Consider the following 25,278-nt stretch of genomic DNA (forward strand, 5'->3'; position numbering starts at 1 on the left):
CGAAGGGGGAGAGTATTGAAGGACAGAGGAGCGAAGGGAGAGAAAGGTTCTAAGGGGGAGAGATGATCGAAGGGGGAGAGAGGATCGAAGGGGGAGAGAGGATCGAAAGAGAGAGAGAGGATCGAAGGAGAGAGAGAGGATCGAAGGAGAGAGAGCGGATCGAAGGGGGAGAGAGAGGATCAAAGCGGTAGAGAGGATCGATGGGGGAGAGAACGGACTGAAGGGGGAGAGAGAGGATCGAAAGGTTAGAGAGGATCGAAGTGGGGAGAGAGGATCGAAGGAGAGAGAGGGGATCGATGGGGGAGAGAGAGGGTCAAATGGGGAGAGAGCAGAATGAAGGGGGAGAGCGCGGAATGAAGGGGAAGGGAAGGGATCGAAGGGGGACAGAGAGGATTGAAGGAGAGAGAGAGGATTGACGTGGGGAGAGAGGATCGAAGGAGATAGAGAGGATCGAATGAGTGAGAGAGAGGATCGAAGGGGGAGAGATGATCGAAGGGGAGAGAGGATCGAAGGAGAGAGAGAGGATCGAAGGTGAGAGAGAGGATCGATGAGGGAGCGAGAGGATTGCATGGGGAGAGAGCGGAATGAAGGAGAGAGAGAGGATCGAAGGAGAGAAAGAGGAGCGAAGGGGGACAGAGAGGATTGAAGGAGAGAGAGAGGCTCGAAGTGGGGAGGGGAAGGAAGAGGGAGAGTATCGAAGGAGAGAGGATCGAAGGGAGAGAGACGATCGAAGGGGGAGAGAGGATCAAAGGGGAGAGAAGATCGAAGGAGAAAGAGAGGATCGAAGGAGAGAGAGAAGACCGAAGGCGGACAGAGAGGATTGAATTAGAGAGAGAGGATCGATGGGGGACAGAGAGGAATGAAGGAGAGAGAGAGGCTCGAAGTGGGGAGAGATGATCGAAGGAGAGAGAGAGGATCGAAGGGGCAGAGAGTGGATCGAAGGAGAGAGAGCGGATCGAAGGAGAGAGAGCGGATCGAAGGAGAGAGAATGGATCGAAGGGGAGAGAGAGGATCGAAGGAGAAAGAGAGGATCGAATTAGAGAGAGGGGATCGAAGGGGGACAGAGAGGATTCAAGGTGAGAGAGAGGATTGAACTGGTGAGAGATGATGGAAGGAGAGAGAGAGGATCAACGGGGGAGAGAGAGAGAGAGGATCGAAGGAGAGAAAGAGGATCGAAGGGGGAGAGAGAGGATCGAAGGGGGAGAGAGGATCGAAGGGAGAGAGAGAGGATCAATGGGGGAGAGAGAGGATCGAAGGAGCGAGAGAGGATTGAACGAGCGACGGGAGGATCAAGGGGGAGAGATGATCGAAGCAGAGAGAGGATCAAAGGGGGAGAGAGGATCGAAGGGGGAGAGTGGATCGAAGGGAGAGAGAGAGGATCGATGGGAGAGAGAGAGGATCGAAGGAGAGAGGATCAAAGGAGCGAGAGAGGATCGAATGAGCGAGAGAGTGGATCGAAGGGGGAGAGATGATCGAAGCAGAGAGAGGATCGAATGGAGAGAGTGGATCGAAGGGGATGAGAGGATCGAAGGGGGAGATAGGATCGAAGGGGCAGAGAGGATCGAAGGGTGAGAGAGGATCGAAGGAGAAAGAGAGGATCGAAGGAGACAGTGGATCGAAGGGGGAGAGAGAGAGGATTGAATTGGAGAGAGGATCGATGGGGGAGAGAGAGGATCGAAGGGGGAGAGAGCGGAATGAAGGGGGAGAGAGAGGATCGAAGTGGGGAATGAGGATTGAAGGAGAGAGAGAGGATCGAAGGGGGAGAGATGATCAAAGGGGATGAGAGGATCGAATGGGGAGAGGATCGAAGGGGGAGAGTATTGAAGGACAGAGGAGTGAAGGGAGAGAGAGGTTCGAAGGGGGAGAGAGGTTCGAAGGGGGAGAGAGGATCGAAGGGGGTGAGAGGATCGAAGGGGGAGAGATGATCGAAAGAGAGAGAGAGGATCGAAGGAGAGAGAGAGGATCGAAGGAGAGAGAGCGGATCGGAGAGAGGATCGAAGGAGAGAGAGAGGATCGAAGGGGGAGAGAGAGAGAGAATCGAAGGGGGAGAGACGATCGATGGGGGAGAGAGAGGATCGAAGGGGGAGAGAGCGGACTGAAGGGGGAGAGAGAGGATCGAAAGGTTAGAGAGGATCGAAGTGGTGAGAGAGGATTGAAGGAGAGAGAGAGGATCGAAGGTGGAGAGAGGATCGAAGGGAGAGAGACAGGATTGATGGGGGAGAGAGAGGATCGAAGGAGAAAGAGAGGATCGAACGAGCGAGAGAGAGGATCGAAGGGGGAGAGAGGAGCGAATGGGGAGAGATGATCGAAGGAGAGCGAGTGCATCAAAGGGAGAGAGAGGATCGAAGGGGATGAGAGGATCGAAGGGGGAGAGAAGATCGAAGTGGGAGAGAGTATCGAAGGAGAAAGAGAGGATCGAAGGAGAAAGAGTGGATCGAAGGGGGAGCAAGAGAGAGGATCGAAGGAGAGAGAGAGGATCGAAGGGGGAGAGAGGATCAAAGGGAGAGAGCGAGGATCGATGGGGGAGAGAGAGGATCGAAGGAATGAGAGAGGATCGAACGAGCGAGAGGTTCGAAGCGGGAGAGATGATCGAAGGGGATGAGAGGATCGAATGCGGAGAGCATCGAAGGGGGAGAGTATTGAAGGACAGAGGAGCGAAGGGAGAGAAAGGTTCTAAGGGGGAGAGATGATCGAAGGGGGAGAGAGGATCGAAGGGGGAGAGAGGATCGAAAGAGAGAGAGAGGATCGAAGGAGAGAGAGAGGATCGAAGGAGAGAGAGCGGATCGAAGGGGGAGAGAGAGGATCAAAGCGGTAGAGAGGATCGATGGGGGAGAGAACGGACTGAAGGGGGAGAGAGAGGATCGAAAGGTTAGAGAGGATCGAAGTGGGGAGAGAGGATCGAAGGAGAGAGAGGGGATCGATGGGGGAGAGAGAGGGTCAAATGGGGAGAGAGCAGAATGAAGGGGGAGAGCGCGGAATGAAGGGGAAGGGAAGGGATCGAAGGGGGACAGAGAGGATTGAAGGAGAGAGAGAGGATTGACGTGGGGAGAGAGGATCGAAGGAGATAGAGAGGATCGAATGAGTGAGAGAGAGGATCGAAGGGGGAGAGATGATCGAAGGGGAGAGAGGATCGAAGGAGAGAGAGAGGATCGAAGGTGAGAGAGAGGATCGATGGGGGAGCGAGAGGATTGCATGGGGAGAGAGCGGAATGAAGGAGAGAGAGAGGATCGAAGGAGAGAAAGAGGAGCGAAGGGGGACAGAGAGGATTGAAGGAGAGAGAGAGGCTCGAAGTGGGGAGGGGAAGGAAGAGGGAGAGTATCGAAGGAGAGAGGATCGAAGGGAGAGAGACGATCGAAGGGGGAGAGAGGATCAAAGGGGAGAGAAGATCGAAGGAGAAAGAGAGGATCGAAGGAGAGAGAGAAGACCGAAGGCGGACAGAGAGGATTGAATTAGAGAGAGAGGATCGAAGGGGGACAGAGAGGAATGAAGGAGAGAGAGAGGCTCGAAGTGGGGAGAGATGATCGAAGGAGAGAGAGAGGATCGAAGGGGCAGAGAGTGGATCGAAGGAGAGAGAGCGGATCGAAGGAGAGAGAGCGGATCGAAGGAGAGAGAATGGATCGAAGGGGAGAGAGAGGATCGAAGGGGGAGAGAGGATCGAAGGAGAAAGAGAGGATCGAATTAGAGAGAGGGGATCGAAGGGGGACAGAGAGGATTCAAGGTGAGAGAGAGGATTGAACTGGTGAGAGATGATGGAAGGAGAGAGAGAGGATCAACGGGGGAGAGAGAGAGAGAGGATCGAAGGAGAGAAAGAGGATCGAAGGGGGAGAGAGAGGATCGAAGGGGGAGAGAGGATCGAAGGGAGAGAGAGAGGATCAATGGGGGAGAGAGAGGATCGAAGGAGCGAGAGAGGATTGAACGAGCGACGGGAGGATCAAGGGGGAGAGATGATCGAAGCAGAGAGAGGATCAAAGGGGGAGAGAGGATCGAAGGGGGAGAGTGGATCGAAGGGAGAGAGAGAGGATCGATGGGAGAGAGAGAGGATCGAAGGAGAGAGAGAGGATCAAAGGAGCGAGAGAGGATCGAATGAGCGAGAGAGTGGATCGAAGGGGGAGAGATGATCGAAGCAGAGAGAGGATCGAATGGAGAGAGTGGATCGAAGGGGATGAGAGGATCGAAGGGGGAGATAGGATCGAAGGGGCAGAGAGGATCGAAGGGTGAGAGAGGATTGAAGGAGAAAGAGAGGATCGAAGGAGACAGTGGATCGAAGGGGGAGAGAGAGAGGATTGAATTGGAGAGAGGATCGATGGGGGAGAGAGAGGATCGAAGGGAGGGAGAGCGGAATGAAGGGGGAGAGAGAGGATCGAAGTGGGGAATGAGGATTGAAGGAGAGAGAGAGGATCGAAGGGGGAGAGATGATCAAAGGGGATGAGAGGATCGAATGGGGAGAGGATCGAAGGGGGAGAGTATTGAAGGACAGAGGAGTGAAGGGAGCGAGAGGTTCGAAGGGGGAGAGAGGTTCGAAGGGGGAGAGAGTATCGAAGGGGGTGAGAGGATCGAAGGGGGAGAGAGGATCGAAAGAGAGAGAGAGGATCGAAGGAGAGAGAGAGGATCGAAGGAGAGAGAGCGGATCGGAGAGAGGATCGAAGGAGAGAGAGAAGATCGAAGGGGGAGAGAGAGAGAGAATCGAAGGGGGAGAGACGATCGATGGGGGAGAGAGAGGATCGAAGGGGGAGAGAGCGGACTGAAGGGGGAGAGAGAGGATCGAAAGGTTAGAGAGGATCGAAGTGGGGAGAGAGGATTGAAGGAGAGAGAGAGGACCAAAGGAGAGAGCAAGAGGATCGAAGAGGCCGAGACAGAAGATCGAAGGGGAGAGAGAGGATCGATGGGGGAGAGAGAGGATCAAATGGGGAGAGAGCGGAATGAAATGGAGAATGGAATGAAGGGGAAGAGAGGGGATCGAAGGGGACAGTGAGAATTGAAGGAGAGAGAGAGGATCGACGTGGGGAGAGAGGATTGACGTGGGGAGAGAGGATCGAAGGAGAGAGGATCGTAGGGGGAGAGATGATTGAAGGGGGGAGAGGATCGAAGGGGAGAGAGAGGATCGATGGGGAGAGAGAGGATTGCATGGGGAGAGAGCGGATCGAAGGAGAGAGAGAGGATCGAAGGAGAGAGAGAGGAGCAAAGGGGGACAGAGAGGATTGAAGGAGAGAGAGAGGCTTGAAGTGGGGTGAGGAAGGAAGGGGGATAGTATCGAAGGAGGGAGGATCGAAGGGAGAGAGATGATCGAAGGGGGAGAGAGGATCAAAGGGGAAAGAAGATTGAAGGAGAAAGAGATGATCGAAGGAGAGAGAGAAGACCGAATGGGGACAGAGAGGATCGAAGGAGAGAAAGAGCATCGAAGGGGGAGAGAGAGGATCAAAGGGGGAGAGAGTATCGAAGGGAGAGAGAGAGGATCGAAGGGGGAGAGAGAGGTTCGAAGGAGAGAGAGAGGATCGAACCAGCGAGAGAGAGGATCGAAAGGGAGAGATGATCGAAGCAGAGAGAGGATCGAAGAGAGAGAGAGGATCGAAGGTGGAGAGAGGATCGAAGGGAGAGAGACAGGTTTGATGGGGGAGAGAGAGGATCGAAGGAGAAAGAGAGGATCGAACGAGCGAGAGAGAGGATCGAAGGGGGAGAGAGGAGCGAATGGGGAGAGATGATCGAAGCAGAGAGAGGATCGAAGGGAGAGAGAGGATCGAAGGGAGAGAGAGAGGATCGAAGGAGAGAGAGAGGATCAAATGAGCGAGAGAGAGGATCGAAGGGGGACAGAGGATCAAATAGAGAGAGAGGATCGAAGGAGAGAGAGAGGATCAAATGAGCGAGAGAGAGGATTGAAGGGGGAGAGTTGATCGAAGCAGAGAGTGGATCGAAGGGAGAGAGAGGATCGAAGGTGATGAGAGGATCGAAGGGGGAGAGAAGATCGAAGTGGGAGAGAGGATCGAAGGAGAAAGAGAGGATCGAAGGAGAAAGAGTGGATCGAAGGGGGAGCAAGAGAGGGGATCGAAGGAGAGAGAGAGGATCGAAGGGGGAGAGAGGATCAAAGGGAGAGAGAGAGGATCGATGGGGGAGAGAGAGGATCATAGGAATGAGAGAGGATCGAACGAGCGAGAGCGAGGTTCAAAGCAGGAGAGATGATCGAAGGGGATGAGAGGATTGAATGGGGAGAGGATCGAAGGGGGAGAGTATTGAAGGACAGAGGAGCGAAGGGAGAGAAAGTTTCTAAGGGGGAGAGATGATCGAAGGGGGAGAGAGGATCGAAGGGGGAGAGAGGATCGAATGAGAGAGAGAGGATCGAAGGAGAGAGAGAGGATCGAAGGAGAGCGAGTGGATCGAAGGGGGAGAGAGAGGATCGAAGTGGTAGAGAGGATCGATGGGGGAGAGAATGGACTGAAGGGGGAGAGAGAGGATCGAAAGGTTAGAGAGGATCGAAGTGGGGAGAGAGGATCGAAGGAGAGAGAGGGGATCGATGGGGGAGAGAGAGGGTCAAATGGGGAGAGAGCGGAATGAAGGAGAGAGAGCGGATCGAAGGATAGAGAATGGATCGAAGGGGGAGAGAGAGGATTCAAGGTGAGAGAGAGGATTGAAGTGGGGAGAGATGATCGAAGGAGAGAGAGAGGATCAAAGGGGGAGAGAGAGAGAGAGGATCGAAGGAGAGAAAGAGGATCGAAGGGGGAGAGAGAGGATCGAAGGGGGAGAGAGGATCGAAGGGAGAGAGAGAGGATCAATGGGGGAGAGAGAGGATCGAAGGAGCGAGAGAGGATCGAATGAGCGAGAGAGTGGATCGAAGGGGGAGAGATGATCGAAGCAGAGAGAGGATCGAATGGAGAGAGAGGATCGAAAGGTTAGAGAGGATCGAAGTGGGGAGAGAGGATTGAAGGAGAGGTAGAGGATCAAAGGAGAGAGCGAGAGGATCGAAGAGGCTGAGACAGAAGATCAAAGGGGAGAGAGAGGATCGATGGGGGAGAGAGAGGATCAAATGGGGAGAGAGCGGAATGAAATGGAGAGAGTGGAATGAAGGGGACGAGAGGGGATCGAAGGGGACAGAGAGAATTGAAGGAGAGAGAGAGGATCGACGTGGGGAGAGAGGATTGACGTGGGGAGAGAGGATCGAAGGAGAGAGGATCGTAGGGGGAGAGATGATTGAAGGGGGGAGAGGATCGAAGGGGAGAGAGAGGATCAAAGGGGAGAGAGAGGATTGCATGGGGAGAGAGCGGAATGAAGGAGAGAGAGAGGATCGAAGGAGAGAGAGAGGAGCAAAGGGGGACAGAGAGGATTGAAGGAGAGAGAGAGGCTCGAAGTGGGGTGAGGAAGGAAGGGGGATAGTATCGAAGGAGAGAGGATCGAAGGGAGAGAGATGATCGAAGGGGGAGAGAGGATCAAAGGGGAGAGAAGATCGAAGGAGAAAGAAATGATCGAAGGAGAGAGAGAAGACCGAATGGGGACAGAGAGGATCGAAGGAGAGAAAGAGGATCGAAGGGGGAGAGAGAGTATCAAAGGGGGAGAGAGGATCGAAGGGAGAGAGAGAGGATCGAAGGGGGAGAGAGAGGATCGAAGGAGAGAGAGAGGATCAAACGAGCGAGAGAGAGGATCGAAAGGGAGAGATGATCGAAGCAGAGAGAGGATCGAAGAGAGAGAGGATCGAAGGTGGAGAGAGGATCGAAGGGAGAGAGACAGGATCGATGGGGGAGAGAGAGTATCGAAGGAGAGATAGAGGATCGAACGAGCGAGAGAGAGGATCGAAGGGGGAGAGATGATCGAAGGGGAGAGAGGATCGAAGGAGAGAGAGGCTCGAAGGGGCAGAGAGAGGTTCAAAGGCGGAGAGAGAATCGAATGGAGAAAGAGACGATTGAAGGGGGAGAGAGAGCATCGAAGGAGACAGAGAGGATCGAACAAGCGAGAGAGAGGATCGAAGGGGGAGAGGTGATTGAAGGGGAGAGAGGATCGAAGGAGCGAGAGGATCGAAGGGAGAGAGGATCAAAGGGGGAGATTATCGAAGGAGAGAAGCGGATCGAAGGAGAGAGAGCAGATCGAAGGAGAGAGAGCGGATCGAAAGAGAAAGCGGATCGAAGGAGAGAGAGCGGATCGAATGGGGAGAGAGGATTGAAGGTGAGAGAGAGGATTGAAGTGGGGAGAGATGATCGAAGGATAGAGAGAGGATTGAAGGGGGAGAGAGAGAGAGGATCGAAGGAGAGAAAGAGGATCGAAGGGGGAGAGAGAGGATCAAAGGGGGAGAGAGGATCGAAGGGAGAAAGAGACGATTGAAGGGGGAGAGAGAGCATCGAAGGAGACAGAGAGGATCGAACGAGCGAGAGAGAGGCTCGAAGGGCGAGAGGTGATTGAAGGGGAGAGAGGATCGAAGGGGAGAGAGGATCGAAGGAGCGAAAGGATCGAAGGGAGAGAGGATCGAAGGGGGAGAGTATCGAAGGAGAGAGAGGATTGAAGGAGAGAGTGCGGATCAAAGGAGAGAGAGCGGATCGAAAGAGAGAGCGGATCGAAGGAGAGAGAGCGGATCGAAGGAGAGAGAGAGGATCGAAGGGGGAGAGAGAGGATCGAAGGGGGAGAGAGAATCGAAGGAGAAAGAGAGGATCGAATTAGAGAGAGAGGATCGAAGGTGAGAGAGAGGATTGAAGTGGGGAGAGATGATCGAAGGAGAGAGGAAGGATCGAAGGGGGAGAGAGAGAGAGGATCGAAGGAGAGAAAGAGGATCAAAGGGGGAGAGAGAGGATCGAAGGGGGAGAGAGGATCGAAGGGAGAGAGAGAATCGAAGGGGGAGAGAGGATCGAAGGGGGAGAGAGGATCGAAGGAGAAAGGGAGGATCGAAGGAGAGAGAGAGGATCGAAGGAATGAGAGAGGATCGAATGAGCGAGAGAGAGGATCGAGGGGGGAGAGGATCGAAGGGGGAGAGTATTGAAGGACAGAGGAGCGAAGGGAGAGAGAGGATCGAAGGGGGAGAGAGGATCGAAGGGGGAGAAAGGATCAAAGGGGAGAGAGGATCGAAAGAGAGAGAGAGGATCGAAGGAGTTAGAGAGGATCAAAGGAGAAAGAGAGGATCGAAGGAGAAAGAGAGGATCGAAGGAGAGAGAGAGGATCGAGGGAGAGAGAGAGGATCGAAGGGGCAGAGAGAGAGAGGATTGAAGGGGGAGGGAGGATTGAAGGGGGAGAGAGGATCGATGGGGGAGAGATAGGATCGAAGGGGGAGAGAGCGGACTGAAGCGGAAGAGAGAGGATCGAAAGGTTAGAGAGGATCGAAGTGGTGAGTGAGGATCGAAGGAGAGAGAGAGGATCGATGGTGGAGAGAGAGGATCAAATGGGGAGAGAGCGGAATGAAGGGGAGAGAGCGGAATGAAGGGGAAGAGAGGGGATCGAAGGGGGACAGAGAGCATTGAATGAGAGAGAGAGAATCGACATGGGGAGAGAGGATTGATGTGGGGAGAGAGGATCGAAGGAGAGACAGAGGATCGAAGGAGCGAGAGAGAGGATCGAAGGGGGAGAGATGATCGAAGGGGAGAGAGGATCGAAGGAGAGAGAGAGGATCGAAGGGGCGAGAGAGGAGCGCATGGGGAGAGAGCGGAATGAAGGGACAGAGAGAGGATCGAAGGAGAGAGAGAGGAGTGAAGGGGGGCAGAGAGGATTGAAGGAGAGAGAGAGGCTCGAAGTGGGGACAGGAAGGAAGGGGGAGAGTATGGAAGGAGAGAGGATCGAAGGGAGAGAGAGGATCGAAGGGGGAGAGAGGATCAAAGGGGAGAGAAGATCGAAGGAGAAAGAGCGGATCGAAGGAGAGAGAAGACCGAAGGGGGAGAGAGAGGATCGATGGGGGAGAGAGAGGATCGAAGGAGAGTGAGAGGATCGAACAAGTGAGAGAGAGGATCGAAGGGGAGAGATGATCGAACCAGACAGAGGATCGAAGGGAGAGAGAGGATCGAAGGGGGAGAGAGAGGATCGAAGGAGAGAGAGAGGATCAAATGAGCAAGAGAGAGGATCGAATGGGGAGAGATGATCGAAGTGGAGAGAGGATCGAAGGGGAGAGAGAGGATCGAAGGGGCAGAGAGAGGATCGAAGGAAGAAAGTGATGATTGATGGGGAGAGAGAGGATCGAAGGAGAGAGAGAGGATCGAACGAGCGACAGAGAGGATCGAAGGGGGAGAGGTGATTGAAGGGGAGAGAGGATTGAAGGAGCGAGAGGATCGAAGGGGGACAGTATCGAAGGAGAGAGAGAGAATTGAAGGAGAGAGAGCGGATCAAAGGAGAGAGAGCGGATCGAAGGAGAGAGAGCGGATCGAAGGAGAGAGAGCGGATCAAAGGAGAGAACGGATCGAAGGGGGAGAGAGGATCGAAGGAGAAAGAGAGGATCGAAGGAGAGAGAGAAGATCGAAGGGGGACAGAGAGGATTGAAGGTGAGAGAGAGGATTGAAGTGGGGAGAGATGATCGAAGGAGAGAGAGAGGATCGAAGGGGGAGAGAGAGAATCGAAGGGGGAGAGAGGATCAAAGGGAGAGAGAGAGCATCGATGGGGGAGAGAGAGGATCGAAGCAGAGAGAGGATCGAAGGGGGAGAGAGATTATCGATGGGAGAGAGAGAGGATCGAAGGAGAGAGAAAGGATCGAAGGAGAGAGAGAGGATCGAATGAGCGAGAGAGAGGATCGAACAGAGAGGGAGGATCGAAGGGGATGAAAGGATCGAAGGGGGAGAGAGGATCGAAGGGGGAGAGGGGATCGAAGGAGAAAGAGAGGATCGAAGGAGAGAGAGGATCGAAGGGGGAGAGAGAGAGGATTGAAATGGAGTGAGGATCGATGGGGGAGAGAGAGGAACGAAGGGGGAGAGAGCGGAATGAAGGGGGAGAGAGAGGATCGAAGTGGGGAGAGAGGATCGAAGGATAGAGAGAGGATCGAAGGAGAGAGAGGATTGAAGAGGGCGAGACAGAAGATCGAAGGGGAGAGAGTATAGAATGGGAGAGAGAGGATTGAAGGAGAGAGAGAGGCTCGAAGTGGGGAGGGGAAGGAACGGGGAGAGTATCGGAGAGAGGATTGAAGGGAGAGAGAGGATCGAAGGGGGAGAGCCAGGATCGATGGGGGAGAGAGTGGATCGAAGGGAGAGAGAGGATCGAAGGGGAGAGAGGATCAAAGGGAGAGAGAGAGGATCGATGGGAGAGAGAGAGAGGATCAAATAGAGTGGGAAGATCGAAGGAGAGAGAGAGGATCGAATTAGCGAGAGAGAGGATCGAAGGGGGAGCGATTATCGAAGCAGAGAGTGGATCGAAGGGAGAGAGAGGATCGAAGGGGATGAGAGGATCGAAGGAGAAAGAGAGGATCAAAGGAGAGAGAGTGGATCGAAGGGGGAGAGAGAGAGAGAGGATCGAAGGAGGGAGAGAGGATCGAAGGGGGAGAGAGGATCGAAGGGAGAGAGAGAGGATCGAAGGGGGAGAGAGGATCAAAGGGAGAGAGAGAGGATCGATGGGGGAGAGAGGATCGAAGGGAGAGAGAGAGGATCGATGAGGGAGAGAGAGGATCGAAGGAATGAGAGAGGATCGAACGAGCGAGAGAGAGGATCGAAGGGGGAGAGTATTGAAGGACAGAGGAGCGAAGGGAGAGAGTGGTTCGAAGGGGGACAGAGGATCGAAGGGGGAGAGAGGATCGAAGGGGGAGAGAGGATCGAAAGAGAGAGAGAGGATCGAAAGAGAGAGAGAGGATCGAAAGAGAGAGAGAGGATCAGGGAGAGGATCGAAGGGGAGAGAGGATCGAAGGGGTAGAGAGGATCGAAGTAGAGAGAGAGGATCGAAGGAGAGAGAGAGAGGATCGAAGAGGGCGAGACAGAAGATCGAAGGGGAGAGAGGATAGAATGGGAGAGAGAGGATTGAAGGAGAGAGAGAGGCTCGAAGTGGGGAGGGGAAGGAACGGGGAGAGTATCGGAGAGAGGATTGAAGGGAGAGAGAGGATCGAAGGGGGAGAGCCAGGATCGATGGGGGAGAGAGTGGATCGAAGGGAGAGAGAGGATCGAAGGGCAGAGAGGATCAAAGGGAGAGAGAGAGGATCAATGAGAGAGAGAGAGGATCAAATAGAGAGAGAGGATCGAAGGAGAGAGAGAGGATCGAATTAGCGAGAGAGAGGATCGAAGGAGGAGCGATTATCGAAGCAGAGAGTGGATCGAAGGGAGAGAGAGGATCGAAGGGGATGAGAGGATCGAAGGAGAAAGAGAGGATCAAAGGAGAGAGAGTGGATCGAAGGGGGAGAGAGAGAGAGAGGATCGAAGGAGAGAGAGAGGATCGAAGGGGGAGAGAGGATCGAAGGGAGAGAGAGAGGATCGAAGGGGAGAGAGCGGACTGAAGCGGAAGAGAGAGGATCGAAAGGTTAGAGAGGATCAAAGTGGTGAGAGAGGATCGAAGGAGAGAGAGAGGATCGATGGTGGAGAGAGAGGATCAAATGGGGAGAGAGCGGAATGAAGGGGAGAGAGCGGAATGAAGGGGAAGAGAGGAGATCGAAGGGGGACAGAGAGCATTGAATGAGAGAGAGAGGATCGATGTGGGGAGAGAGGATTGACGTGGGGAGAGAGGATCGAAGGAGAGACAGAGGATCGAAGGAGCGAGAGAGAGGATCGAAGGGGGAGAGATGATCGAAGGGGAGAGAGGATCGAAGGAGAGAGAGAGGATTGAAGGGGCGAGAGAGGAGCGCATGGGGAGAGAGCGGAATGAAGGGGGAGAGAGAGGATCGAAGGAGAGAGAGAGGAGTGAAGGGGGACAGAGAGGATTGAAGGAGAGAGAGAGGCTCGAAGTGGGGACAGGAAGGAAGGGGGAGAGTATTGAAGGAGAGAGGATCGAAGGGAGAGAGAGGATCGAAGGGGGAGAGAGGATCAAAGGGGAGAGAAGATCGAAGTAGAAAGAGCGGATCGAAGGAGAGAGAAGACCGAAGGGGGAGAGAGAGGATCGATGGGGGAGATAGAGGATCGAAGGAGAGTGAGAGGATCGAACAAGCGAGAGAGAGGATCGAAGGGGAGAGATGATCGAACCAGAGAGAGGATCGAAGGGAGAGAGAGGATCGAAGGGGGAGAGAGAGGATCGAAGGAGAGAGAGAGGATCGAATGAGCAAGAGAGAGGATCGAAGGGGGAGGATGATCGAAGTGAAGAGAGGATCGAAGGGGAGAGAGAGGATCGATGCGGCAGAGAGAGGATCGAACGGAGAAAGTGACGATTGATGGGGGAGAGAGAGGATCGAAGGAGAGAGAGAGGATCGAACGAGCGACAGAGAGGATCGAAGGGGGAGTGGTGATTGAAGGGGAGAGAGGATTGAAGGAGCGAGAGGATCAAAGGGGGACAGTATCGAAGGAGAGAGAGAGGATTGAAGGAGAGAGAGCGGATCGAAGGAGAGAGAGCGGATCGAAGGAGAGAGAGCGGATCAAAGGAGAGAGAGCGGATCGAAGGGGGAGAGAGGATCGAAGGAGAAAGAGAGGATCGAAGGAGAGAGAGAAGATCGAAGGGGGACAGAGAGGATAGAAGGTGAGAGATAGGATTGAAGTGGGGAGAGATGATCGAAGGAGAGAGAGAGGATCGAAGGGGGAGAGAGAGAATCGAAGGGGGAGAGAGGATCGAAGGGAGAGAGAGAGGATCGAAGGAGAGAGAAAGGATCGAAGGAGAGAGAGAGGATCGAATGAGCGAGAGAGAGGATCGAACGGAGAGGGCGGATCGAAGGGGATGAGAGGATCGAAGGGGGAGAGAGGATCAAAGGGGGAGAGAGGATCGAAGGAGAAAGAGAGGATCGAAGGAGAGAGAGGATGGAAGGGGGAGAGTGAGAGAGGATTGAAATGGAGTGAGGATCGATGGGGGAGAGAGAGGAACGAAGGGGGAGAGAGCGGAATGAAGGGGGAGAGAGAGGATCGAAGTGGGGAGAGAGGATCGAAGGAGAGAGAGAGGATCGAAGGAGAGAGAGGATCGAAGAGGGCGAGACAGAAGATCGAAGGGGAGAGAGGATAGAATGGGAGAGAGAGGATTGAAGGAGAGAGAGAGGCTCGAAGTGGGGAGGGGAAGGAACGGGGAGAGTATCGGAGAGAGGATTGAAGGGAGAGAGAGGATCGAAGGGGGAGAGCCAGGATCGATGGGGGAGAGAGTGGATCGAAGGCAGAGAGAGGATCGAAGGGGAGAGAGGATCAAAGGGAGAGAGAGAGGATCGATGGGAGAGAGAGAGGATCAAATAGAGAGAGAGGATCGAAGGAGAGAGAGAGGATCGACTTAGCGAGAGAGAGGATCGAAGGGGGAGCGATTATCGAAGCAGAGAGTGGATCGAAGGGAGAGAGAGGATCGAAGGGAATGAGAGGATCGAAGGAGAAAGAGAGGATCAAAGGAGAGGGAGTGGATCGAAGGGGGAGAGAGAGAGAGAGGAGCGAAGGAGGGAGAGAGGATCGAAGGGGGAGAGAGGATCGAAGGGAGAGAGAGAGGATCGAAGGAGGAGAGATGATCGAAGGGAGAGAGAGAGGATCAATGGGGGAGAGAGGATCGAAGGGAGAGAGAGAGGATCGATGGGGGAGAGAGAGGATCGAAGGAATGAGAGAGGATCGAACGAGCGAGAGAGAGGATCGAAGGGGGAGAGTATTGAAGGACAGAGGAGCGAAGGGAGAGAGAGGTTCGAAGGGGGACAGAGGATCGAAGGGGGAGAGAGGATCGAAGGGGGAGAGAGGATCGAAAGAGAGAGAGAGGACTGAAAGAGAGAGAGAGGATCAGAGAGAGGATCGAAGGGGAGAGAGGTTCGAAGGGGTAGAGAGGATCGAAGTAGAGAGAGAGGATCGAAGGAGAGAGAGAGAGGATCGAAGAGGGCGAGACAGAAGATCGAAGGGGAGAGAGGATAGAATGGGAGAGAGAGGATTGAAGGAGAGAGAGAGGCTCGAAGTGGGGAGGGGAAGGAACGGGGAGAGTATCGGAGAGAGGATTGAAGGGAGAGAGAGGATCGAAGGGGGAGAGCCAGGATCGATGGGGGAGAGAGTGGATCGAAGGGAGAGAGAGGATCGAAGGGGAGAGAGGATCAAAGGGAGAGAGAGAGGATCGATGGGAGAGAGAGAGAGGATCAAATAGAGTGGGAAGATCGAAGGAGAGAGAGAGGATCGAATTAGCGAGAGAGAGGATCGAAGGGGGAGCGATTATCGAAGCAGAGAGTGGATCGAAGGGAGAGAGAGGATCGAAGGGGATGAGAGGATCGAAGGAGAAAGAGAGGATCAAAGGAGAGAGAGTGGATCGAAGGGGGAGAGAGAGAGAGAGGATCGAAGGAGGGAGAGAGGATCGAAGGGGGAGAGAGGATCGAAGGGAGAGAGAGAGGATCGAAGGGGGAGAGAGGATCAAAGGGAGAGAGAGAGGATCGATGGGGGAGAGAGGATCGAAGGGAGAGAGAGAGGATCGATGAGGGAGAGAGAGGATCGAAGGAATGAGAGAGGATCGAACGAGCGAGAGAGAGGATCGAAGGGGGAGAGTATTGAAGGACAGAGGAGCGAAGGGAGAGAGTGGTTCGAAGGGGGACAGAGGATCGAAGGGGGAGAGAGGATCGAAGGGGGAGAGAGGATCGAAAGAGAGAGAGAGGATCGAAAGAGAGAGAGAGGATCGAAAGAGAGAGAGAGGATCAGGGAGAGGATCGAAGGGGAGAGAGGATCGAAGGGGTAGAGAGGATCGAAGTAGAGAGAGAGGATCGAAGGAGAGAGAGAGAGGATCGAAGAGGGCGAGACAGAAGATCGAAGGGGAGAGAGGATAGAATGGGAGAGAGAGGATTGAAGGAGAGAGAGAGGCTCGAAGTGGGGAGGGGAAGGAACGGGGAGAGTATCGGAGAGAGGATTGAAGGGAGAGAGAGGATCGAAGGGGGAGAGCCAGGATCGATGGGGGAGAGAGTGGATCGAAGGGAGAGAGAGGATCGAAGGGCAGAGAGGATCAAAGGGAGAGAGAGAGGATCAATGAGAGAGAGAGAGGATCAAATAGAGAGAGAGGATCGAAGGAGAGAGAGAGGATCGAATTAGCGAGAGAGAGGATCGAAGGAGGAGCGATTATCGAAGCAGAGAGTGGATCGAAGGGAGAGAGAGGATCGAAGGGGATGAGAGGATCGAAGGAGAAAGAGAGGATCAAAGGAGAGAGAGTGGATCGAAGGGGGAGAGAGAGAGAGAGGATCGAAGGAGAGAGAGAGGATCGAAGGGGGAGAGAGGATCGAAGGGAGAGAGAGAGGATCGAAGGGGAGAGAGCGGACTGAAGCGGAAGAGAGAGGATCGAAAGGTTAGAGAGGATCAAAGTGGTGAGAGAGGATCGAAGGAGAGAGAGAGGATCGATGGTGGAGAGAGAGGATCAAATGGGGAGAGAGCGGAATGAAGGGGAGAGAGCGGAATGAAGGGGAAGAGAGGAGATCGAAGGGGGACAGAGAGCATTGAATGAGAGAGAGAGGATCGATGTGGGGAGAGAGGATTGACGTGGGGAGAGAGGATCGAAGGAGAGACAGAGGATCGAAGGAGCGAGAGAGAGGATCGAAGGGGGAGAGATGATCGAAGGGGAGAGAGGATCGAAGGAGAGAGAGAGGATTGAAGGGGCGAGAGAGGAGCGCATGGGGAGAGAGCGGAATGAAGGGGGAGAGAGAGGATCGAAGGAGAGAGAGAGGAGTGAAGGGGGACAGAGAGGATTGAAGGAGAGAGAGAGGCTCGAAGTGGGGACAGGAAGGAAGGGGGAGAGTATTGAAGGAGAGAGGATCGAAGGGAGAGAGAGGATCGAAGGGGGAGAGAGGATCAAAGGGGAGAGAAGATCGAAGTAGAAAGAGCGGATCGAAGGAGAGAGAAGACCGAAGGGGGAGAGAGAGGATCGATGGGGGAGATAGAGGATCGAAGGAGAGTGAGAGGATCGAACAAGCGAGAGAGAGGATCGAAGGGGAGAGATGATCGAACCAGAGAGAGGATCGAAGGGAGAGAGAGGATCGAAGGGGGAGAGAGAGGATCGAAGGAGAGAGAGAGGATCGAATGAGCAAGAGAGAGGATCGAAGGGGGAGGATGATCGAAGTGAAGAGAGGATCGAAGGGGAGAGAGAGGATCGATGCGGCAGAGAGAGGATCGAACGGAGAAAGTGACGATTGATGGGGGAGAGAGAGGATCGAAGGAGAGAGAGAGGATCGAACGAGCGACAGAGAGGATCGAAGGGGGAGTGGTGATTGAAGGGGAGAGAGGATTGAAGGAGCGAGAGGATCAAAGGGGGACAGTATCGAAGGAGAGAGAGAGGATTGAAGGAGAGAGAGCGGATCGAAGGAGAGAGAGCGGATCGAAGGAGAGAGAGCGGATCAAAGGAGAGAGAGCGGATCGAAGGGGGAGAGAGGATCGAAGGAGAAAGAGAGGATCGAAGGAGAGAGAGAAGATCGAAGGGGGACAGAGAGGATAGAAGGTGAGAGATAGGATTGAAGTGGGGAGAGATGATCGAAGGAGAGAGAGAGGATCGAAGGGGGAGAGAGAGAATCGAAGGGGGAGAGAGGATCGAAGGGAGAGAGAGAGGATCGAAGGAGAGAGAAAGGATCGAAGGAGAGAGAGAGGATCGAATGAGCGAGAGAGAGGATCGAACGGAGAGGGCGGATCGAAGGGGATGAGAGGATCGAAGGGGGAGAGAGGATCAAAGGGGGAGAGAGGATCGAAGGAGAAAGAGAGGATCGAAGGAGAGAGAGGATGGAAGGGGGAGAGTGAGAGAGGATTGAAATGGAGTGAGGATCGATGGGGGAGAGAGAGGAACGAAGGGGGAGAGAGCGGAATGAAGGGGGAGAGAGAGGATCGAAGTGGGGAGAGAGGATCGAAGGAGAGAGAGAGGATCGAAGGAGAGAGAGGATCGAAGAGGGCGAGACAGAAGATCGAAGGGGAGAGAGGATAGAATGGGAGAGAGAGGATTGAAGGAGAGAGAGAGGCTCGAAGTGGGGAGGGGAAGGAACGGGGAGAGTATCGGAGAGAGGATTGAAGGGAGAGAGAGGATCGAAGGGGGAGAGCCAGGATCGATGGGGGAGAGAGTGGATCGAAGGCAGAGAGAGGATCGAAGGGGAGAGAGGATCAAAGGGAGAGAGAGAGGATCGATGGGAGAGAGAGAGGATCAAATAGAGAGAGAGGATCGAAGGAGAGAGAGAGGATCGACTTAGCGAGAGAGAGGATCGAAGGGGGAGCGATTATCGAAGCAGAGAGTGGATCGAAGGGAGAGAGAGGATCGAAGGGAATGAGAGGATCGAAGGAGAAAGAGAGGATCAAAGGAGAGGGAGTGGATCGAAGGGGGAGAGAGAGAGAGAGGAGCGAAGGAGGGAGAGAGGATCGAAGGGGGAGAGAGGATCGAAGGGAGAGAGAGAGGATCGAAGGAGGAGAGATGATCGAAGGGAGAGAGAGAGGATCAATGGGGGAGAGAGGATCGAAGGGAGAGAGAGAGGATCGATGGGGGAGAGAGAGGATCGAAGGAATGAGAGAGGATCGAACGAGCGAGAGAGAGGATCGAAGGGGGAGAGTATTGAAGGACAGAGGAGCGAAGGGAGAGAGAGGTTCGAAGGGGGACAGAGGATCGAAGGGGGAGAGAGGATCGAAGGGGGAGAGAGGATCGAAAGAGAGAGAGAGGACTGAAAGAGAGAGAGAGGATCAGAGAGAGGATCGAAGGGGAGAGAGGTTCGAAGGGGTAGAGAGGATCGAAGTAGAGAGAGAGGATCGAAGGAGAGAGAGAGAGGATCGAAGAGGGCGAGACAGAAGATCGAAGGGGAGAGAGGATAGAATGGGAGAGAGAGGATTGAAGGAGAGAGAGAGGCTCGAAGTGGGGAGGGGAAGGAACGGGGAGAGTATCGGAGAGAGGATTGAAGGGAGAGAATCGAAGGGGGAGAGCCAGGATCGATGGGGGAGAGAGTGGATCGAAGGGAGAGAGAGGATCGAAGGGCAGAGAGGATCAAAAGGAGAGAGAGAGGATCAATGGGAGAGAGAGAGGATCAAATAGAGAGAGAGGATCGAAGGAGAGAGGATCGAATTAGCGAGAGAGAGGATCGAAGGGGGAGCGATTATCGAAGCAGAGAGTGGATCGAAGGGAGAGAGAGGATCGAAGGGGATGAGAGGATCGAAGGAGAAAGAGAGGATCAAAGGAGAGAGAGTGGATCGAAGGGGGAGAGAGAGAGAGAGGATCGAAGGAGAGAGAGAGGATCGAAGGGGGAGAGAGGATCGAAGGGAGAGAGAGAGGATCGAAGGGGAGAGAGGATCGAAGGGAGAAAGAGAGGATCGATGGGGGAGAGAGGATCGAAGGGAGAGAGAGAGGATCGATGGGGGAGAGAGAGGATCGAAGGAATACAGAGGATCGTGCAACTATGCCGAGCCTTAGGCCTGTACATAGTTAACGGTAGGTTCAGAGGGGACTCCTTAGGGAGACTCACATATTCCTCAACTCTTGGGTCTAGTGTGGTGGATTATACAATCACTGACCTGGACCCCTGCGATATCAACGCATTCACTGTCAGGCAGCAATCCCCCCTCTCAGACCATAACCAAATAAATGTGTACCTTAAACTTTCTGCCCAAACTACAGACACAAAAAAGGAACCCAGTAAGCTACATAAAATAAACCAGACATACAGATGGGCCCCAGACAGTGGAGATAAATTCATCACAGCACTAAATTCACCTGATCTCACAAGTAAAATTTCAAAATTTAAAGAAAATCTATATGAGATCACCAGAGATGGGGTAAACATGGCCATAGAGGATATAAATATGATCTTTCATGAGGCAGCTGTAAAAGCCGACCTCGTGAAACAGAAGAGGAAGAGTCACAAAAGACAAAATAAAAATAAGAAATGGTTTGACCACGAATGCAAAAATGCCAGAAAAGACCTGAGAAAAATATCAAACCAAAAGCATCGCCAACCAAACAATCCGGACCTACGTACTAGATACAATGAAACCCTCAAAAGATATAAACACACCATTAGGAACAAAACACAAAACTATACCCACAAAATACTAGAAGAAATTGAAAACTCCACCAACCCAAAACAATTCTGGGAAATGTGGAATAACCTGAGTACAACACAATTGCAAGCATTACCAATCCAAGATGGCGACATCTGGAGAACACATTTTGAAAACCTCTACAAAGACATCCCAATAAACGAAACAAACCCAAGTCAACATCAGGTCACAGAAAAACTCCACACATTAGAAGCAACAATCAAAGACAACCAAAACCCTCTAGACTCCCCAATCACATGGAAAGAAATGGCCACAAAAACAAAATCTCTCCACCTAAAGAAAGCCTGTGGCCCAGACAACATCAAAAATGAAATGCTCAAGTTCAGCAATATGGAGATGCAGGGTGCGGTACTCAAATTATTCAACATCATATTACGTTCAGGCTGTTTTCCCGATATCTGGTGCCAAGGACTAATCTCCCCCATATATAAAAGCGGAAACAAATCAGACCCAAATAACTACCGCGGCATCTGTGTCAACAGTTGTCTAGGGAAGTTATTCTGCAGTATTCTAAATAGTAGATTACTTGATTTTCTTAACAAACATAATATCCTCAGAAAAAACCAAATAGGCTTTCTTCCAAAACACCGCACCGCCGACCATATCTATACCCTTCACACCCTCATTGAAAAACATATACACCAAACAAAAAATGGGAAAATATTCGCCTGTTTCATCGACTTCAAGAAAGCCTTTGACTCTATATGGCACGAAGGGCTCTATTATAAACTTCTTCAATGTGGAATAGGGGGCAAAGTCTATGACCTTATTAAATCAATGTATCTGAAAAACAAATGCGGGGTCAAAATTGGAGACAAACGCACCGATTTCTTCACCCAGAGAAGAGGCGTCTGGCAGGGCTGCAATTTGAGCCCGACCCTGTTCAACATATACATAAATGAATTAGCAGACATGCTGGAGCAAAGCGAGTCACCAGGTCTCCGTCTCCTAGATGGAGAAGTGAAATCCCTGTTCTATGCGGACGACCTGGTTCTGCTGTCTCCCACAGAACAGGGATTACAGCAACAACTAGACCTACTCGACAAATACTGCCAAAATTGGGCTCTAACAGTAAATCTAAAGAAAACCAACATCATGATTTTTCAAAAAAGGCCCAGATGTCAGGAAAACAAATACCAGTTTACCCTCAGTGATACCACTATAGGACACACTATGAGCTACACCTACCTTGGTCTAACTATTACAGCATCAGGGAGCTTCAGCATAGCAGTGAATGCACTAAAAGAAAAAGCCCGAAGAGCCCTATATGCAATAAAAAGAAAATTCTACAACATCCAAATCCCAATCAAAATCTGGCTCAAAATATTTGACAGCATAATCCTGCCCATTGCACTGTACGGTAGTGAAGTATGGGGCCCGCTAAATCACCAAAGCTACACTAAATGGGAAAAACATACAATAGAAGCCCTACATGCAGAATTCTGCCGAAGCATCCTTCGCACCCAAAGGAAAACGCCAACAAATGCATGCAGAGCCGAACTAGGCAGATACCCACTGATAATAAACATCCAAAAACGAGCACTAAACTTCCTAAATCACCTCAAATCTAGCTCCCCAGACACCCTTCATTTCAAAGCCTTTCAGACCCAAGAGCTAAACCCAGAAAAGAGTCCCCTGAGTCAGCTGCTACGGAAACTAAGTACTCAGCCGGACCCTGACCAGCCCCAGACCAACACAGCCGCCCAAACACCAATCCGAGTGAACCAAATCATTAAAAAATGCAAAGAAACCTAACTGGAACATTGGAACAAAATAACCGAAAGCCAAAGCAGATTAGAATGTTACCGGGCCCTAAAAAGAGAATATAAACTGGCAGACTACCTCACGACCATCAGAGACACAAAACAGAGACAGACCCTCACCAGGTACAGACTAAGCGACCACCAACTGGAAATTGAAAAAGGCAGATACAAGAAATCCTGGCAGCCTAGAGAGAATAGAATATGCGATCAATGTCTGGCTGGCGAGGTTGAAACAGAAATGCATTTCCTCCTAAAATGCGAAAAATTCAACACATCAAGAAACATATTATTCAACAAGCTAAGCCAAACAACCCCAGATTTCAAGGAATTGGATGATCTGTCAAAATTGAGATTAGTCCTAGGAGAAGGAGACAGACCATACCTTGGGGCCAAATATGTAACAACATGTCACAACCTGAGGACTGTTTAAAATTAAGACTGTTTAAAATTAATATTGAACGTACCAAATGAAGTACAAAGACTGTTTAAAATTAATATTGTTTAAAAGTAATATTGTATGTACCCAACAAATGTCAAATCGATTGACACCTACAGAATGTTGGAAAACTGTACCTTTTTGCTATGTAAGCTTTGGCAATATGGTTCTCTGTAAACTTTCATGCCAATAAAGCATTTTAATTGGAATTGGAATAATTGGATCGAATGAGCGAGAGAGAGGATCGAAGGGGGAGAGTGTTGAAGGACAGAGGAGCGAAGGGAGAGAGAGGTTCGAAGGGGGAGTGAGGATCGAAGGGGGAGAGAGGATCGAAGGGGGAGGGAGGATCGAAAGTGAGAGAGACGATCGAAAGAGAGAGAGAGGATCAGAGAGAGGATCGAAGGGGGAGAGAGGATCAAAGGGGTAGAGAGGATCGAAGGAGAGAGAGATGATCGAAGGAGAGAGAGTGAGGATTGAAGAGGCCGAGACAGAAGATCGAAGGGGAGAGAGAGGATCGATGGGAGAGAGAGTGGATCAAATGGGGAGAGAGCGGAATGAAGGGGGAGAGAGCGGCATGAAGGGGAATAAAGGGGATTGAAGGGGGACAGAGAGGATTGAATGAGAGAGAGAGGATCGAAGTGGGGAGAGAGGATCGAAGGAGAGAGAGGATCGAAGGGGGAGAGAGAGGATCGACGTGGGGAGAGAGGATCGAAGGAGAGAGAGAGGATCAAAGGAGAGAGAGATAGAACAGCCTGATAGAAAGCCGGAGAAATTATTAATATTGTTATTTATCATTATCATTATCTTATCAGTATTATTACTATTATTAGATAGATATATGTGCATGCCTCATGAAATTTATACTAAATCATCACTTAGCATTATAGAAAATAGTGTTTCCACACTCATCCCACAAAATAGGTCCATTTTATTTCGTTTTATTGAACTATATAAATGCGTTCTTTCCACATAAGCTGCTGGAATATCCAGGGCCTCCGCTCCTCAACTTTTGGGATGAAGAGTACAGACCCTGAATTCCTAAAAGCTATAAAAGACATTGATATAATTGTGTTAACAGAAACATGGTGCCAAAAGGACATGCCGACCCACTGTCCTCCAATGTACCATGAAATCATTGTGCCCTCAGTAAAGAACACTAAAACACGCAAGGGCAGAACCTCCGGGGGAATATTGGTGTGGTATAAGGGAGAACTGGACAAACACATCTCACCGGTAAAACAGGGGAAATCACACGTATGGCTAAAACTAGATAAAAATATAGGAATAGCAAAAAAAGATGTTTACTTATGTGCGATCTACATACCTCCAATAGATTCGCCATATTTCGAAGAGGAGTTATTTGATACTCTCCACATGGAAATCAGCCATTTCCAGGCCCAAGGAAAGGTGATAATATGTGGGGACCTAAATGCAAGGACCGGCTGTGAACCTGACTTCATAGACCCACAGGGAAACAACCATGTGTTTGGCCAGACCCCTTTAGATGTCACACCAGCCATCGCAAATCGGAACAACCTTGATCGTGAAATAAATAAAAGCGGTAGGGAGGTAGTGCAACTCTGCCGAGCCTTAGGCCTGTACATAGTTAATGGTAGGTTCAGAGGGGACTCCCTAGGGAGACTCACATACTCCTCAACTCTTGGGTCTAGTGTGGTGGACTATACAATCACTGACCTGGACCCCTGCGATATCAACGCATTCACTGTCAGGCAGCAATCCCCCCTCTCAGACCATAACCAAATAAATGTGTACCTTAAACTTTCTGCCCAAACTACAGACACAAAAAAGGAACACAGTAAGCTACATAAAATAAACCAGACATACAGATGGGCCCCAGACAGTGGAGATAAATTCATCACTGCACTAAATTCACCTGATCTCACAAGTAAAATTTCAAAATTTAAAGAAAATCTATATGAGATCACCAGAGATGGTGTAAACACGGCCATAGAGGATATAAATATGATCTTCCATGAGGCAGCTGTAAAAGCCGACCTCGTGAAACAGAAGAGGAAGCATCACAAAAGACAAAATAAAAATATGAAATGGTTTGACCACGAATGCAAAAATGCCAGAAAAGACCTGAGAAAAATATCAAACCAAAAGCATCGGCAACCAAACAATCCGGACCTACGTACTAGATACAATGAAACCCTCAAAAGATATAAACACACCATTAGGAACAAAACACAAAACTATACCCACAAAATACTCGAAGAAATTGAAAACTCCACCAATCCAAAACAATTCTGGGAAATGTGGAATAACCTGAGTACAACACAATTGCAAGCATTACCAATCCAAGATGGCGACATCTGGAGAACACATTTTGAAAACCTCTACAAAGACATCCCAAAAAACAAAACAAACCCAAGTCAACATCAGGTCACAGAAAAACTCCACACATTAGAAGCAACAATTAAAGACAACCAAAACCCTCTAGACTCCCCAATCACATGGAAAGAACTGGCCACAAAAACAAAATCTCTCCACCTAAAGAAAGCCTGTGGCCCAGACAACATCAAAAATGAAATGCTAAAGTTCAGCAATATGGAGATGCAGGGTGCGATACTCAAACTATTCAACATCATATTACGCTCAGGCTGTTTTCCCGATATCTGGTGCCAAGGACTAATCTCCCCCATATATAAAAGTGGAAACAAATCAGACCCAAATAACTACCGCGGCATCTGTGTCAACAGTTGTCTAGGGAAGTTATTCTGCAGTATTCTAAATAGTAGATTACTTGATTTTCTTAACAAACATAATATCCTCAGAAAAAACCAAATAGGCTTTCTTCCAAAACACCGCACCACCGACCATATCTATACCCTTCACACCCTCATTGAAAAACATAAACACCAAACAAAAAATGGGAAAATATTCGCCTGTTTCATCGACTTCAAGAAAGCCTTTGACTCTATATGGCACGAAGGGCTCTATTATAAACTTCTTCAGTGTGGAATAGGGGGCAAAGTCTATGACCTTATTAAATCAATGTATCTGAAAAACAAATGCGGGGTCAAAATTGGAGACAAACGCACCGATTTCTTCACCCAGAGAAGAG

General features: G+C 51.3%; 1 protein-coding gene across 1 annotated transcript in view; it reads right to left on the reverse strand.

The window, feature by feature from the left end:
* The window catches only part of astn1 (astrotactin 1), a 3,287,998-nt gene that overhangs the window by 322,143 nt on the left and 2,940,577 nt on the right, over positions 1–25,278 (reverse strand). The window lies entirely within an intron of this gene.

Source organism: Somniosus microcephalus, chromosome 3 (genome assembly GCF_052327205.1).
Source record: "Somniosus microcephalus isolate GS21.2 chromosome 3, FLI_Smic_1.0, whole genome shotgun sequence".
NCBI classification, from domain to species: domain Eukaryota; kingdom Metazoa; phylum Chordata; class Chondrichthyes; order Squaliformes; family Somniosidae; genus Somniosus; species Somniosus microcephalus.